A 10637-nucleotide genomic window follows, 5' to 3' on the forward strand; every position below is an offset into this window, starting at 1 on the left:
CATGTATTACTGATTGCACATACTGTGTAAATCTTTTTGTGCATATAGTTTCTGCACCTCTACTATGTAATGAATAATTTTCATACTACAATGGCCTTTTAAATAGGAGGGGAAAAATTCCCTTTCCATTGACCGTCTCTGTGAATGAATTCTCATTAACGTGTTTTACTTTCACTCAGTTTTAATAACATTATACGTTGTAGCTGCACTGGAATCATCTCATTGTACCATCAATTGCATTCACAATTGTGATTAAAATGATACTAACACATCTAGTTTGCATTCCCCCCCCCCAAAGTTAATTGATATAGAAATTATATTTTTAATATTTATGTTGCAATTATAGGAGTGATTCAGATCTCTGTATGAGATTCTGAATGTAACCTTAGTCAAGATAAGTTTTACACACCTCTTCTCAAAGAACCATTGTGAAAAGCCAGTTTCAGACTGATCATTAAAGTTCAGTGTAGCTTAGTGAAGGGAGCCTATTAACATTTTACTTGCCAGAGACTGAACAGATCCCAAATAAGATGTGTAAAGTAATATTTATTAATGTCAAACTTTCATATTTTATTCTACAAACTATATGATTGATATTCTGAGAAGAAATCTGAATTATCCAACATCCTATCATAAAGCTCACCAAGTTTGATTCTTGATGTTAGTACAATTTCCATATAACCTTTTCAAAATTATTAGTACTCTTTTATTTTAGTAATTTGTCTACCATCTATTTTCTTGTCAAATGTGGGGGAAAAACACAAATTTGAAAATGTACATCAAATGTTTTATTTCCTAACAAGCACTGACAAAGAACCTGAGTCAGTTTTATCTTATCCAGTCATTCTTTTTCCAACCCCAAATTTACAAGCAGGTGGGAGGTGAGGGGAAACCATAAATATTCCTAAGGAGTTGATTGACTCTTGGAAAGACCCATCGATAAACACAGTTGCTACTAGCAGCCAGATATGTCATACTCCTTTTTGGAAAAGGACAGATCCCTCAATGTTAGAGGCATGGAGAAATAAAATATGGGGAATCTTTCAAATACAAAATATGTCAAACAGCCTTATATCAGGATCCAGTAGATTTCATAATGTATGTATGCTTATCATTTCTGGAATTGGAACAAAATAAATACACAGATAAGAGGCCGACCAAAAACAAATGGCCCTTTTAAAGATAAATACAGATTATGAATAAGATTGGTTAATACATTTCTGGAAAATTCATGTATGTTAATAATCATAAAATAAAAAGCTTGAAAAGAAAAAAGGGAGATGATGGGTTAAAATGTTAATTTTCATTTGTACAATTAAAAACAATGGAGTATTTTATATAACAAAAAGCTGCAGGTTATTAGTTCAGTGCCCAATATGCAAACCCACTTTTTTCCTACATACAAAACATTTTCTAAATCTGTCTCTGAAGATAGTCTGTATACACTTGATCCTGCCAGGCACTTAGTGCTTCCGGTGAGATGAAGAATATGCTTAGTTCTCACAGAAGTAAATTGGTCAGATGCGTTCCCAAAGTTGTTAGGATGGTTCACTTTTATAAACAATGAAATAAATTATAACTGGAAGTGGTTGGAAGGAGGTAATGGTAGATGCTCAGATGGATGAGTACACATTATTGCTTACTATGCATTGAGCAAGGAAGGTACAAATGTGGCCCCACCACAGTTAGGGAACCTCATTGTGGCAAAACCATCCACTATGTCCTGCACATTTCCCAGAGTCACTACCCTTCTTAGCAGAAGTCGAGTAATGGTCCTGCAAACTTGGATCACAACAGCTCCCATGGTGGATTTACCAACTCCAAATTGATGCCCCACTGATGGGTAGCAGTCTGGCACTGCAAGCTTCCACAGAGCAATTGCCACTTGCTTCTCCACAGTCAGAGCAGGTCTCATTTTAGTGTTGCTGCGCTTTAGGTCTGGGGAAAGCTCTGCACAAAGTTCCTGGAAAGTGGCCTTCCACACTGGAAAGTTCTGCAGCCACTGCTAGTCATTCTATAACTGCATAACAATGTGATCCCACCAGTCAGTGCTTGTTTCCAGGGACCAGAAATGGCGTTCCACCATGTTCAGCTGCTGCATGACTGCCAGCAGCAACCAAGAATTGTTTCATTCTATGGCTTGCAGCAGGGCTGCTTAAAGGACATCACAACGTTCGACACAGCGGCTCCTGTCTTACCCTGTAATATTTCCAGAACCAAGGCGTCAGGTGTTTGTAATGCTCACAGCAAGAGTGCACAACTGAGCAGGATCCATGCTTCTCAGGCTATGGTGTACGCGCTGCTAAGCCAGGCTTTCGAAAAAAGGCATGAAAAAGTATGGGTTGTTTGCCATTGATATCACTGGTCTACAATTTTTGAGAAGTCGTCTGCTTCAGAGATAAAATGTGCTATTTATTATGTATTTTGATGTGCTGAATTCAAATATGACAATTAAAACAACTGATTGGCTACTGTTTCTAAGATATTTACATTTTTACATTTTATGTCTATGTATATTGTGTAGATAGTAGAGTTTTAATCATAAATTGTAAACCTAGGTCTTTTCATGTCTTTATGGTTGCTTTACATGATAATATTTCACCTGTCCTGTTTATGTAACACTTTAAAAATCAGCAAAAGGGTTATACAAATAAAATGTATTATGAAACAAAAGGCAAAAAACTATTCTGTACATAGTTTAGTCCTATTCAGTGTCTACTCGGCGCTTCTTGGCTTGTCTCTTGTATTCATTAACTGGAGCATCTCTTGTCACTGTCCAGCAATAGTCTGCAAGCATTGATGGACTCCATTTGCCCTGATAGCGTTTCTCCATTGTTGCAATGTCCTGGTGAAATCGCTCGTCGCTCACTGCTCAGCAGTTCAGTGGAAAAAAATTTAGATGCTGTCAAGGCTGATCCCCACTTTGAACCTTAGGGTACAAATGTAGGGGCCTGCATAAAAACTTCTAAGCTTATCTACCAGCTTAGCTTTGGTCCGCTGCCACCATCACAAGATTTCCCTCCCTGGGAAGCCTTGAGAAACCTTTCACCAATTCCCTGGTGAACACAGATCCAAACCCCCTTGGATCTTAAAACAAGGAGAAATTAACCATCCCCCCTCCTTCCTCCCACCCTCCTTTCACCAACTCCTGGTGAATACAGATCCAAACCCCCTTGGATCTTAAAACAAGGAGAAATCAATCTGGTTCTTAAAAAAGAAGGCTTTTAATTAAAGAAAAAGGTAAAAATCATCTCTGTAAAATCAGTATGGAGAATACTTTACAGGGTAATCAAACTTAAAGAGCTCAGAGGACCCCCCCCCTCTGTCTTAGGTTCAAAGTACAGCAAACAAAGATACACACTCTGGTAAAAAGGTACATTTACAAGTTGAGAAAACAAAGTAAATCTAAGACGCCGTGCTGTCTTTTTACTTACTAGTTTGAAATAGGAGAGACTTGTTTAGAAAGATGGGGAGAACCTGGATTGATGTCTGGTCCCTCTCAGTCCCAAGAGCGAACCCCCCTTAAAACAAAGAGCACACACAAAAGACTTCCCCTCCCCCCAAGATTTGAAAGTATCTTGCCCCCTTATTGGTCCTTCGGGTCAGGTGTCAGCCAGGTTACCCGAGCCTCTTAACCCTTTACAGGTAAAAGGATTTGGAGTCTCTGTACACAGAGAGCTGTTTCCCTTCCCTTTATAGTTATGACAGATGCGTGCAAAAAAATGTATCTTTAGTGACATGTTGCAACCAAGGCTTTTGTATGCCTTGAGGAGGTTTTCCACCAACAACCTGTAGTTGTCTGCCTTGTTGTTTCTGAGAAAATTTATTGCCACTAACTGGAAGGCTTTCCAGGCCGTCTTTTCCTTGCCACGCAGTGCATGGTCAAATGCATCATCTCAAAGAAGTTCACGAATCTGAGGACCAACAAAGACACCTTCCTTTATCTTAGCTTCACTTAACCTTGGAAATTTTCCACGGAGGTACTTGAAAGCTGCTTGTGTTTTGTCAATGGCCTTGACAAAGTTCTTCATCAGACGCAGCTTGATGTGTAAGGGTGGTAACACAATCTTCCTTGATTCAACAAGTGGTGGATGCTGAACACTTTTCCGACAGGCTCCAATGACTGTCGGAGTGGCCAATCTTTCTTGATGTAGTGGGAATCTCTTGCACGACTATCCCATTGGCAGAGAAAACAGCAGTACTTTGTGTATCCAGTCTGCAGAGCAAGCAAGAGAGCAACAACCTTCAAATCGCCACAAAGCTGCCACTGATGTTGGTTATAGTTTATGCACCTCAAAAGTTGTTTCGTGTTGTCATAGGTTTCCTTCATATGGACTGCATGACCAACTGGAATTGATGGCAAAACATTGCCATTATGCAGTAAAACAGCTTTAAGACTCGTCTTCGATGAATCAATGAACAGTCTCCACTCATCTGGATCGTGAACGATGTTGAGGGCTGCCATCACACCATCGATGTTGTTGCAGGCTACAAGATCACCTTCCATGAAGAAGAATGGGACAAGATCCTTTTGACAGTCACGGAACATGGAAACCCTAACATCACCTGCCAGGAGATTCCACTGCTGTAGTCTGGAGCCCAACAGCTCTGCCTTACTCTTGGGTAGTTCCAAATCCCTGACAAGGTCATTCAGTTCACCTTGTGTTATGAGGTGTGGTTCAGAGGAGGAGGATGGGAGAAAATGTGGGTCCTGTGACATTGATGGTTCAGGACCAGAAGTTTCATCCTCTTCCTCATCTGACTCAAGTGAGAATGATTCTGGTGCATCAGGAACCGGCAGTACTTCTCCGTGGGGTACTGGGCGTATAGCTGATGGAATGTTTGGATAATGCACAGTCCACTTTTTCTTCTTTGACACACCTTTCCCAACTGGAGGCACCATGCAGAAGTAACAATTGCTGGTATGATCTGTTGGCTCTCTCCAAATCATTGGCACTGCAAAAGGCATAGATTTCCTTTTCCTGTTCAACCACTGGCGAAGATTTGTTGCACAAGTGTTGCAGCATATGTGTGGGGCCCACCTCTTGTCCTGATCTCCAATTTTGCAGCCAAAATAAAGGTGATAGGCTTTCTTAACCATAGTGCTTATACTGCGCTTTTGTGATGCAAAAGTCACTTCACCACAAACATAGCAGAAGTTATCTGCACTGTTCACACAAGTACGAGGTATCTCTGCTCACTTTGGCTAAACAGAAATGTGTCCCTTTGCAAAATCAAACACTGACAAATAAGAGAGCACGACACTGTATGATTTCTAGAGCTGATATAGGGCAATTTGTTCAGCAGAGTGATGTAAGCTTCGTTATGATTGCATCATCCATGACTTCTAGGAATAACATGATGCAATTCATATCATGCATGACGCAATACCAGCTTCAGATTGCATCATTCATTGTTTTGCCTAAAAAGCAAGTACTGTCCAAACCCAGTCATAGATTTATTCATAGATCCAGTCAAAGATGTATTTTAGTCATTTCTGGTTTAAATTGAGATCCCTTCCCTTTATAACTCACTTATCCTCTGCCATTCCCAAGTCAAGGGTCATATATACTGACCCAATAGCATATCTTAAACTAGAGCCAATCAACAATTTTAAGCATCATTTTCGTTCTCAGTGACCCAGAATTAGTAAAGTTTGACTACATTTATTTCAGAAGCATTTTGGCTGTAGAGCAGTGTATCAGGGGAGGGAGGGAGGAAACGGCAGCATGTTCAAAGCCATGTTCCCTTTCCACCCTGTGACAATGTTTTGGTCCCATCAGGCATTGCAAACCCTTCCCAAAACCCCTGGTGGCTACCCATGGTGTACTGCTCTGTGCATCAATGCATTGCTGGTGAGGATGCACTCCACTGAGACACACTCGATTGACTTAATTATTGTAACTGCTAGATGTTGACTTAAATTAAGTTGGCTTAACTTTGTAGTATAGACATGCCCTATGAGTATATCTTTCTCTTTTACCTGGCCTTTCTTCTCCTTCCATATTGCCGTCAAACCTTTTGTTCTCCTCTCAAGGTTCTGCCTGATTCTTTCGCTGCCAACATCTGTGCTCTCATTTCTTCAAACTCCTGCTCTTGCTAACTCTACATCTTTTCATACTACCTTTGTCTCCATCTCCCCCCTCCTGACTACATGACTTTTCACATGTTTTTCCTCCCTTCATTGTTTACTTTCATAACAATAACATTCCGTTCTCCCCCTGCTTTCAGTATTATAATTAACCAATCTCTGTCTCATAAATTAAATACAAATTTCCCTAGTCTTGTCATCCTTTTTCTTTCAGCAAATAATCTTTGTCACAGAAAATTTGCCTAAATTGGGTACTGAGTATTACTTCCTTTGTATATTATCGAAAAACTTATTCCCTGCATTGTTTTTGTGGCACTGTCTGTCTATTCATTTTTATCATAGTGTCCAAATGTTCTATATTAATTATAAAGTATAAATATAGATTTCTTGATGCACCTTGCAATAAACAATGATTGCAGTTGTGACCTTTCATACATGCATCTTAAAGTGCTTTAAAATCATTAAGATTCACAATGTGCTATTGAACTATTCATTATACTTAATTTCTGACTAGATAAACCAAGGCACAGAGAAGCTATGACTTGTATAGCACCACTGAGCAAATCCTGGGCAAAATTAAGAATAAGAGTAGTTCTGACTTGGCTGGTTTAACCCACCTTCCTCACTGCCCATGTAACAATACACAGTGTTGTTAAAATTCTATCTTTGTTTTGCCCAATGTTCCTTAGCCATATGCAATGCTATTCTATGTGCCTACTTCTCCATATGTCACAATGAGAGCTGCGCTCATGACAGTCACATGAATAATGCTGCCCATTATTTTCATGGTTTTATAACAAATTTTTTAGATTAATGTATACATGAGAGTGAATAAAAGAGTGTGGGTGTATGTGTGGGGTGTCAGGTTGGCTAGCCCTTTAAGGGTAGTTGGGCTTAGCAATGCCTGGGAGGAGTCAGCTACCCTCCCAGCTGACGCTGATCATCTGGCAATTTGGTGGTTTGGGGCAATTAGGAGGCTCAGCTGGGAGGAAGATGGATGATTTCCCGAAAAAAAAAGAGGGAGAGGGGCAGGAGTAGGCTCAGTTGATAGGAGAGCTTTCAGAGGGAGAGTATCTCATGGGGCTAGCTCTGAAGGGAGAAGGCAGGTCCTGGAAAAAGGCTAAACCCCAGCTAGACAAATGTGAAGAGGCAAACAAGGGGAGGAACTCCAGGGGAGCTGAGTCTACAGGTGGTCTATAAAAGAGCAGCAAAGAAATCTGAAGAGCCTTGGCACAGTCTATAGAGAGGATCCCAAGAAGGGTGGTAGAGTTTGTTCAGTTATGTTTACATTGGACTCTGAAAACTACCCTAGGTGGGGTAAAAAAAATCTTGTGTTTGTCTGGCTTGTTGGTTTAGGGGTATGATTCTCGCTTTGGGTGTGAGAGGTTCCCCGGTTCAAATCCTGGATGAGTCTTGTGCTGGGCCTTTATTTGTGGGGAGGACTAGCTCAGTGGTTTGAGCATTGGCCTGCTAAACCCAGGGTTGTCAGTACAATCCTTGAGGGGGCCATCTGGGGCAAAAATCTGTCTGGGGATTGGTCCTGCTTTGAGCAGGGGGTTGGACTAGATGACCTCCTGAGGTCCCTTCCAACCCTGATATTCTAGGATTTTTGCTTTGTGGGACATTTGGTTTGGACAACTCAGAATGGGGGAGGGAACTGTGTGTCCTGGCCAGAGGGCCAAGTCACCAGACTACTGGAGCCTGAAGGAGGAGACAGGATAGAATTATTGTAATGTTGAGTATGTCCATGATGGGGTGCCTGCAGGACAATAAGTCTATGAAATAGGGTACCATTGCTGTTGCATGGATATGCTAGTAAAGTAACTGTACATGAGCGCATACAGGAAGATCCAAAGAAATGTATTTTTCTTTGCTTATGTATTATATATCAGCGGTGGATACACTTCAACTGCAGCTCAGCATTTAATTAATTTTTCTATAAATTACCATACATCAGGCAGTTTAAAACAAAATCTCTCACAGAGTAGAGCTACATCAAATGCAAGAGGAGGCGTGGATTATCATGCCCTGAGCTAGTTCCCTACAGTGTATTACCACTGAAGCATCGTAATAGGTAAGTCTCAGAGTACTACAGACATCAGGCAGAAAATGTAGCATGGGGGCAATAGTGAAGCATAGGTGCAGAGGGTTGGGCTTGTTTTAGAGATTATGGTATTTGGTTGTATGGGATAGCATGTTATCTACACACAAGTTCCAGCAGTCTACCATGCTTCCGTGCATCTTTCAATGATTTTCCAACCCCAGTAAAGCGAACGTACACAAACGTGGGGGTGGGGGTGGGGGTGGGGGTGAGGTGTCATGCATACGCCAGAACTACAACTGACTTGACGAAGCCTGTGCTCACAAGAAAATTAAAAGGCAAAGGGTAATTAGTTGGCATTCAAGAGGCAAGGTGTGCTCTCAAACTTGAAAACATAGTGATAGATTTTTATTTTTAAAGAGATACATTGAAAATGCCTATCTATGCAAGAAGTAGTAAACCAGAAGGAAAAAAAATTGTATGTGTAGATAAGGGGTGGGCAAACTACGGCCCACGGGGCGGATACGGCGGCCCCTCAGGGCTTTGGATCCAGCCCACGGGATTGCCCCCGGTGGTGCCCCAGGCCCCACGCTGCTCTCCAGAAGCAGCTGGCACCAGGTCCCTGCGGCCCCCGGGCGGGGGGGGCAGAGGGCTCCGTGTGTTGCCCTTGCCTCCAGGCACCACCCCCCGCAGCTCCCATTGGTCGGGAACAGGGAACCGTGGCCAATGGGAGCTTCGGGGGAGGTACCTGGAGGCACAGCAAGGGCAGCGCAAGAGGAGCCCTCTGTCCCCCCTCCCCCAGGGGCCGCAGCGCGGGGCCAGGGACAGGGCAGGCAGGGAACCTGCCCTGGCCCCAGTGCGTGCCGCTGCCACCCTGGAGCCTGAAGCCCTCCTGCACCCTTCCCCCCAATTCCCTGCCCTAAGCCCACTGCCTGCACCTCACACCCCTCCTTCACCCCAACTCCCTGCCCTGAGCCCCCTCATACACCCCCGCACTCCTCCTGCACCCCTGCCCTGAGCCCCCTCCTGCACTCCACACCCCTCCTGCACTCTAACCCCCTTCCCTGAGCCCCGTCATGCACCCGCACCCCTCCTCTGCCCCAATCCCTTGCCCTGAGCCCCTTCCTGCACACCGCACGCCCTCCCACACCTCACACTCCCTCCCGCACCCCTGCCCAGGCCCTGCATACAATTTCCCCACCCAGATATGGCCCTCGGCCCATAAAGTTTGCCCACCTCTGGTGTAGATCTATCCAGATATATCCCAAAGAATAATTTGCTACACAGAAAGGAAATATTTAAAAATTTACACATATTAGGGTACAAAGCTCACCATTTTATACAGCCCTGGCTCATTAATTGGACCCAATCTTGAAGAAGAAAGAAAAGGTTCTGTTCCTGTCAGCAAACACGTCATATTTGACCATTACTCCATGCAATAAAAAAAATGGGATGTATTTTCTGTGAAAGATATTTATCCAAAGAAACTCTGCTTCATCTGGTTCTCATTGAGATCCTGATTTGTATACAAAATTGTTTATTTAGAATGACTGTGGCTCCCAATGGTCAAATGTGATGCTGAAGATGAGTGCTCTTAGAGCCTGGGATGTCCCCAGACATTTTCAGTAATGTAAGATGCAGTAGATTCATATATCTCTGAGCAGCGAGGCTTTTGATTAGCGTAGAGATTATAAGCACAAAAGAATGAGCTAAATTTTCTGAGAATATCACTTCTGTGCATGTGTAACTGTACACCTGAGTTCTGTATGTCATACAGATGAGTAACCTGACTTCCAAGCCTTCTTATTTCCTCATGCACCAAATGCTTAAGTTCTTAGAAAAATATTTCTACTTGTTTGTGTGACTTATGGCATGCTCAGTTAGACACCTGCTATCTTTTAGCAAGGCTGCACAGCTCTGACTGATGGGTACTTGTCAGGAGGGAGAAGGGCACAAGAAGCCTTGCCCCATGATACCACCTCATGATCCCTTACCCAGGAGGCTAGAGCAGTGTGGTTCTTGAATGGCCTGGGTGCATGGATACAACAAGGTCAGGAGCCAGGTGAATGACTAACTTTTGCTGCACTTATGCTGTCAGTCTCAAAAGATGACATGGTTCTTACTCTCTCCTCATAGGGCTAGTCTGCCCAGGTCAAAGTTGAAGCACATGGATGGGGCAATATGGATGAAAACTGCCCAACTGCTGTCAATGCTATTTCCTGTTGTGTGGATAAATGGAGAATTTCAGCTGTATTGTATCAGCTTGGAAGTCAGTTATATGAAGAAGGGAAATGTTGCAGCTTTGATTCCCATTCATCCTGAATAAGTGTGCCCATTTCTGTTTCCTCACAGCCAGGGGCGGCTCTATGTATTTTGCCGCCCCAAGCACGGCAGTCAGGCGGCTTTCGGCGGCATGCCTGCGGGAGGTCCACCGGTCTCGCAGCTTCGGCAGACCCGCCGCCGAAGCCACAGGACCGGCGGACCTCCCGCAGGCATGCCGCTGAA

This window comes from Terrapene carolina, unplaced genomic scaffold (genome assembly GCF_002925995.2).
Source record: "Terrapene carolina triunguis isolate 2854851 unplaced genomic scaffold, T_m_triunguis-2.0 Scaffold211, whole genome shotgun sequence".
Lineage (NCBI taxonomy): Eukaryota > Metazoa > Chordata > Testudines > Emydidae > Terrapene > Terrapene triunguis.